We start from the raw sequence: 7,500 nt of genomic DNA on the forward strand, positions 1-7,500 counted from the left end.
ACTCTCTCCCCTTAAGAGTCGGATCGACGATACTTTTTCTCGTCTTTAAGACAGTTCTCTTTCTCCTCTCTCTTCTCTCTACTCTCTTCTCTCTTCTCTCTTCTCTTTCGAGTTGGTAAATTTCGCTCCACTATTAGATTACCAACTCCGCACGAATTACCACATGGGTATATCCGCGCATATACATCAGGAGGACCTCCAAAAATTTCAAACTCTCCCGTGTATCTCTCCGAGATCTTTTTAGAAGAAAAAGAATCTCGGATGTCACATCGACTTTCAGGTTTGTAAGCACGTATGCTCGAGCGCTCTCCATCGTGTAAGCACGGACATAACGCACGAAGTCCGAAGACCGCGTACGTTAACATGCTGGACATATCGAGAAAGCGCGAACCATGCTAGGCGTACCCATGTCGAGGCCCTCGCGTTAAAGATCATACTCTTCTTTTCGTTCTCTCTTCTTTGCCCAGAAATAATATATATTTCTTATAATATATACCTCTTAGTTTATGTATTTCTCTCTTAGGACACCTCAATTTTATATGTATATATTATATTTCATTCGAACAATTTTTGTTCGTCGCCCCTTTTTGTGTGTAGTATTTCGTTTGGTCTTTGCCATTAAATTTTTGTATACGAAAAATATATTTTCGCTCGGATAGAAAACCCCTTTTGGGTTTCTGAGAGTTGATGTGAGAGTCGTACAAGTATAACGAATATACGTTGTATCCAACCCAACATTCTGGGCTTACCACATAAGGGCCATTCGGTCTGAGACACCGACCCGTGGTCATGCTGTGTAGAGAAAAATTCGCAACGGAACGCGGTACAGAACAGTCGAGGAATGGACCTCGAGGAGCTGAACGACTGCTTCTCGACCGAGATCGTAGAATAGCCGCTCGCCCGCCGCTGCGCCGACCGGTCCGCTCGAACCGACGTGCTCTCTTATAGTAACCAAACGGGCGGCCGCGACGACCGCGGCGCCGGCCGCTCAGCACGGGCGCTTATGGTGGTAAACTGCCGCGCGTACAGACCAACCGGCCGGGCTGCTGGTACTTAGCCGCTGAAACTATGGTCGATTCGAACATATATTAACATACGATTTTTATTCGATAAATCGTTATTGTACATATTAAACGTTAGTTTCCACCGAAAGAAAAATTTTTTAGAATTTTTTTTTTCCAAAAATTGCAAGAGTAAACTTTTTTAATATTCGATTTAAAAATTTTTAAATGCTTAATCCTTACATTAAACTACTGGGAGAACTCAGAAATCATAATGAAAAAAATTACAAAAATTTATTTTTCTCAGAAACTCCGAAAAACAGAGTGGTCGAATCCGTGCAAGCCGGAATTTTTCTAAGTCCCCACGGTCAAGAGTAAACTTTTTTAATAAGCGTTTTAAAATTATTTCAATGTTTAATCCATGCGTAAACATGAAGTTTATTAACGTTTTTAACATTAAAAAAAATTACAAAAATTTATTTTTCGGAAAAAATGGAAAAAACCGATTCGTCGGAGCGAGGTGTCCTGCCCGTGCGGTAATTCCAGCAGGCGAATCGGACTTCCCGAAATTTTTCTAAGTCCCACGGTCGACACCAACTTTTTTAATAAGCGTTTTAAAATTATTTCAATGTTTAATCCATGCGTAAACATGAAGTTTATTAACGTTTTTAACATTAAAAAAAATTACAAAAATTTATTTTTCGGAAAAAAAGGAAAAAACCGATTCGGCGGAGCGAGGTGTCCAGCCCGTGCGGTAATTCCAGCAGGCGAATCGGACTTCCGAAATTTTTCTAAGTCCCACGGTCGACACCAACTTTTTTAATAAGCGTTTAAAATTATTTCAATGTTTAATCCATGCGTAAACATGATGTTTATTAACGTTTTCAACGTTAAAAAAAATTACAAAAATTTATTTTTCAAAAAAAATGAAAAAACCGATTCGTCGAGCGAGGTGTCCTGCCCGTGCGGTAATTCCAGCAGGCGAATCGGACTTCCCGAAATTTTTCTAAGTCCCACGGTCGACACCAACTTTTTTAATAAGCGTTTTAAAATTATTTCAATGTTTAATCCATGCGTAAACATGAAGTTTATTAACGTTTTTAACATTAAAAAAAATTACAAAAATTTATTTTTCGGAAAAAATGGAAAAAACCGATTCGTCGGAGCGAGGTGTCCTGCCCGTGCGGTAATTCCAGCAGGCGAATCGGACTTCCCGAAATTTTTCTAAGTCCCACCCACGGTCGACACCAACTTTTTTAATAAGCGTTTTAAAATTATTTCAATGTTTAATCCATGCGTAAACATGAAGTTTATTAACGTTTTTAACATTAAAAAAAATTACAAAAAATTATATTTTTCGGAAAAAAAGGAAAAAACCGATTCGGCGGAGCGAGGTGTCCAGCCCGTGCGGTAATTCCAGCAGGCGAATCGGACTTCCCGAAATTTTTCTAAGTCCCACGGTCGACACCAACTTTTTTAATAAGCGTTTTAAAATTATTTCAATGTTTAATCCATGCGTAAACATGAAGTTTATTAACGTTTTTAACATTAAAAAAAATTACAAAAATTTATTTTTCGGAAAAAATGGAAAAAACCGATTCGTCGGAGCGAGGTGTCCTGCCCGTGCGGTAATTCCAGCAGGCGAATCGGACTTCCCGAAATTTTTCTAAGTCCCACGGTCGACACCAACTTTTTTAATAAGCGTTTTAAAATTATTTCAATGTTTAATCCATGCGTAAACATGAAGTTTATTAACGTTTTTAACATTAAAAAAAATTACAAAAATTTATTTTTCGGAAAAAAAGGAAAAAACCGATTCGGCGGAGCGAGGTGTCCAGCCCGTGCGGTAATTCCAGCAGGCGAATCGGACTTCCCGAAATTTTTCTAAGTCCCACGGTCGACACCAACTTTTTTAATAAGCGTTTTAAAATTATTTCAATGTTTAATCCATGCGTAAACATGATGTTTATTAACGTTTTCAACGTTAAAAAAAATTACAAAAATTTATTTTTCAAAAAAAATGGAAAAAACCGATTCGTCGGAGCGAGGTGTCCTGCCCGTGCGGTAATTCCAGCAGGCGAATCGGACTTCCCGAAATTTTTCTAAGTCCCACGGTCGACACCAACTTTTTTAATAAGCGTTTTAAAATTATTTCAATGTTTAATCCATGCGTAAACATGAAGTTTATTAACGTTTTTAACATTAAAAAAAATTACAAAAATTTATTTTTCGGAAAAAATGGAAAAAACCGATTCGTCGGAGCGAGGTGTCCTGCCCGTGCGGTAATTCCAGCAGGCGAATCGGACTTCCCGAAATTTTTCTAAGTCCCACGGTCGACACCAACTTTTTTAATAAGCGTTTTAAAATTATTTCAATGTTTAATCCATGCGTAAACATGAAGTTTATTAACGTTTTTAACATTAAAAAAAATTACAAAAATTTATTTTTCGGAAAAAAAGGAAAAAACCGATTCGGCGGAGCGAGGTGTCCAGCCCGTGCGGTAATTCCAGCAGGCGAATCGGACTTCCCGAAATTTTTCTAAGTCCCACGGTCGACACCAACTTTTTTAATAAGCGTTTTAAAATTATTTCAATGTTTAATCCATGCGTAAACATGATGTTTATTAACGTTTTCAACGTTAAAAAAAATTACAAAAATTTATTTTTCAAAAAAAATGGAAAAAACCGATTCGTCGGAGCGAGGTGTCCTGCCCGTGCGGTAATTCCAGCAGGCGAATCGGACTTCCCGAAATTTTTCTAAGTCCCACGGTCGACACCAACTTTTTTAATAAGCGTTTTAAAATTATTTCAATGTTTAATCCATGCGTAAACATGAAGTTTATTAACGTTTTTAACATTAAAAAAAATTACAAAAATTTATTTTTCGGAAAAAATGGAAAAAACCGATTCGTCGGAGCGAGGTGTCCTGCCCGTGCGGTAATTCCAGCAGGCGAATCGGACTTCCCGAAATTTTTCTAAGTCCCACGGTCGACACCAACTTTTTTAATAAGCGTTTTAAAATTATTTCAATGTTTAATCCATGCGTAAACATGAAGTTTATTAACGTTTTTAACATTAAAAAAAATTACAAAAATTTATTTTTCGGAAAAAAAGGAAAAAACCGATTCGGCGGAGCGAGGTGTCCAGCCCGTGCGGTAATTCCAGCAGGCGAATCGGACTTCCCGAAATTTTTCTAAGTCCCACGGTCGACACCAACTTTTTTAATAAGCGTTTTAAAATTATTTCAATGTTTAATCCATGCGTAAACATGATGTTTATTAACGTTTTCAACGTTAAAAAAAATTACAAAAATTTATTTTTCAAAAAAAATGGAAAAAACCGATTCGTCGGAGCGAGGTGTCCTGCCCGTGCGGTAATTCCAGCAGGCGAATCGGACTTCCCGAAATTTTTCTAAGTCCCACGGTCGACACCAACTTTTTTAATAAGTGTTTTAAAATTATTTCAATGTTTAATCCATGCGTAAACATGAAGTTTATTAACGTTTTTAACATTAAAAAAAATTACAAAAATTTATTTTTCGGAAAAAATGGAAACGGAGCGAGGTGTCCTGCCCGTGCGTAATTCCAGCAGGCGAATCGGACTTCCCGAAATTTTTCTAAGTCCCACGGTCGACACCAACTTTTTTAATAAGCGTTTTAAATTATTCAATGTTTAATCCATGCGTAAACATGATGTTTATTAACGTTTTCAACGTTAAAAAAAATTACAAAAATTTATTTTTCAAGAAAATGGAAAATACCGATTCGGCGGAGCGAGGTGTCCAGCCCGTGCGGTAATTCCAGCAGGCGAATCGGACTTCCCGAAATTTTTCTAAGTCCCACGGTCGACACCAACTTTTTTAATAAGCGTTTTAAAATTATTTCAATGTTTAATCCATGCGTAAACATGATGTTTATTAACGTTTTCAACGTTAAAAAAAATTACAAAAATTTATTTTTCAAGAAAAATGGAAAATACCGATTCGGCGGAGCGAGGTGTCCAGCCCGTGCGGTAATTCCAGCAGGCGAATCGGACTTCCCGAAATTTTTCTAAGTCCCACGGTCGACACCAACTTTTTTAATAAGTGTTTAAAATTATTTCAATGTTTAATCCATGCGTAAACATGACGTTTATTAACGTTTTTGACATTAAAAAAATTACAAAATTTATTTTTCAAAAAAAATGGAAAAACCGATTCGTCGGAGCGAGGTGTCCAGCCCGTGCGGTAATTCAGCAGGCGATCGGACTTCCGAAATTTTTCTAAGTCCCACGGTCGACACCAACTTTTTTAATAAGCGTTTTAAAATTATTTCAATGTTTAATCCATGCGTAAACATGATGTTTATTAACGTTTTTCAACGTTAAAAAAATTACAAAAATTTATTTTTCAAAAAAATGGAAAAAACCGATTCGTCGGAGCGAGGTGTCCTGCCCGTGCGGTAATTCCAGCAGGCGAATCGGACTTCCGAAATTTTTCTAAGTCCCACGGTCGACACCAACTTTTTTAATAAGCGTTTTAAAATTATTTCAATGTTTAATCCATGCGTAAACATGAAGTTTATTAACGTTTTTAACATTAAAAAAAATTACAAAATTTATTTTTCGGAAAAAATGGAAAAAACCGATTCGTCGGAGCGAGGTGTCCTGCCCGTGCGGTAATTCCAGCAGGCGAATCGGACTTCCCGAAATTTTCTAAGTCCCACGGTCGACACCACTTTTTTTAATAAGCGTTTTAAAATTATTTCAATGTTTAATCATGCGTAAACATGAAGTTTATTAACGTTTTTAACATTAAAAAAAATTACAAAAATTTATTTTCGGAAAAAAAAGGAAAAAACCGATTCGGCGGAGCGAGGTGTCCAGCCCGTGCGGTAATGTCCAGCAGGCGAATCGGACTTCCGAAATTTTTCTAAGTCCCACGTCGACACCAACTTTTTTAATAAGCGTTTTTAAATTATTTCAATGTTTAATCCATGCGTAAACATGAAGTTTATTAACGTTTTTAACATTAAAAAAAATTACAAAATTTATTTTTCGGAAAAAATGGAAAAAAACCGATTCGTCGGAGCGAGGTGTCCTGCCCGTGCGGTAATTCCAGCAGGCGAATCGGACTTCCGAAATTTTTCTAAGTCCACGGTCCGACACCAACTTTTTTAATAAGCGTTTTAAAATTATTTCAATGTTTAATCCATGCGTAAACATGATGTTATTAACGTTTTCAACGTTAAAAAAATTACAAAAATTTATTTTTCAAAAAAAATGGAAAAAACCGATTCGTCGGAGCGAGGTGTCCTGCCGTGCGGTAATTCCAGCAGGCGAATCGGACTTCCCGAAATTTTTCTAAGTCCCACGGTCGACACCAACTTTTTTAATAAGTGTTTTAAAATTATTTCAATGTTTAATCCATGCGTAAACATGACGTTTATTAACGTTTTTGACATTAAAAAAAATTACAAAAATTATTTTTTCAAAAAAATGGAAAAAACCGATTCGTCGGAGCGAGGTGTCCAGCCGTGCGGTAATGCCAGCAGGCGATCCGGGTACTCGAAATTTTTCTAAGTCCCGACGGTCAAGAGTAAACTTTTTCATCGCATATTTCAAAATTTTTTCAATGTTTAATCTACGCATAAAACGCAGTTTATCGCAGTTTTAACGTTGAGAAATTGACAAAATTTTTTTTTCACTGAAAATGGAAAAAATGTATCGGTCGATGCGGGCTATCCAGGCCGTGCGGTAATTCCAGCAGGCGATCCGGGGTACTCGAAATTTTTCTAAGTCCCGACGGTCAAGAGTAAACTTTTTCATCACATATTTCAAAATTTTTTTAATGTTTAATCCACGCATAAAAACGCAAGTTTATTAACGTTTTTAACGTTGAGAAAATTGACAAAAATTTTTTTTCACTGAAAATGGAAAAAATGTATCGGTCGATGCGGGCTATCCAGGCCGTGCGGTAATTCCAGCAGGCGATCCGGGGTACTCGAAATTTTTCTAAGTCCCGACGGTCAAGAGTAAACTTTTTCATCACATATTTCAAAATTTTTTTAATGTTTAATCCACGCATAAAAACGCAGTTTATTAACGTTTTTAACGTTGAGAAAATGACAAAAATTTTTTTTTCACTGAAAATGGAAAAAATGTATCGGTCGATGCGGGCTATCCAGGCCGTGCGGTAATTCCAGCAGGCGATCCGGGGTACTCGAAATTTTTCTAAGTCCCGACGGTCAAGAGTAAACTTTTTCATCACATATTTCAAATTTTTTTAATGTTTAATCCACGCATAAAAACGCAGTTTATTAACGTTTTTAACGTTGAGAAAATTGACAAAATTTTTTTTTCACTGAAAATGGAAAAAATGTATCGGTCGATGCGGGCTATCCAGGCCGTGCGGTAATTCCAGCAGGCGATCCGGGGTACTCGAAATTTTTCTAAGTCCCGACGGTCAAGAGTAAACTTTTTCATCACATATTTCAAAATTTTTTTAATGTTTAATCCACGCA

This window comes from Nomia melanderi, unplaced genomic scaffold (assembly GCF_051020985.1).
Source record: "Nomia melanderi isolate GNS246 unplaced genomic scaffold, iyNomMela1 scaffold0407, whole genome shotgun sequence".
In the NCBI taxonomy this organism is placed as follows: Eukaryota; Metazoa; Arthropoda; class Insecta; order Hymenoptera; family Halictidae; genus Nomia; species Nomia melanderi.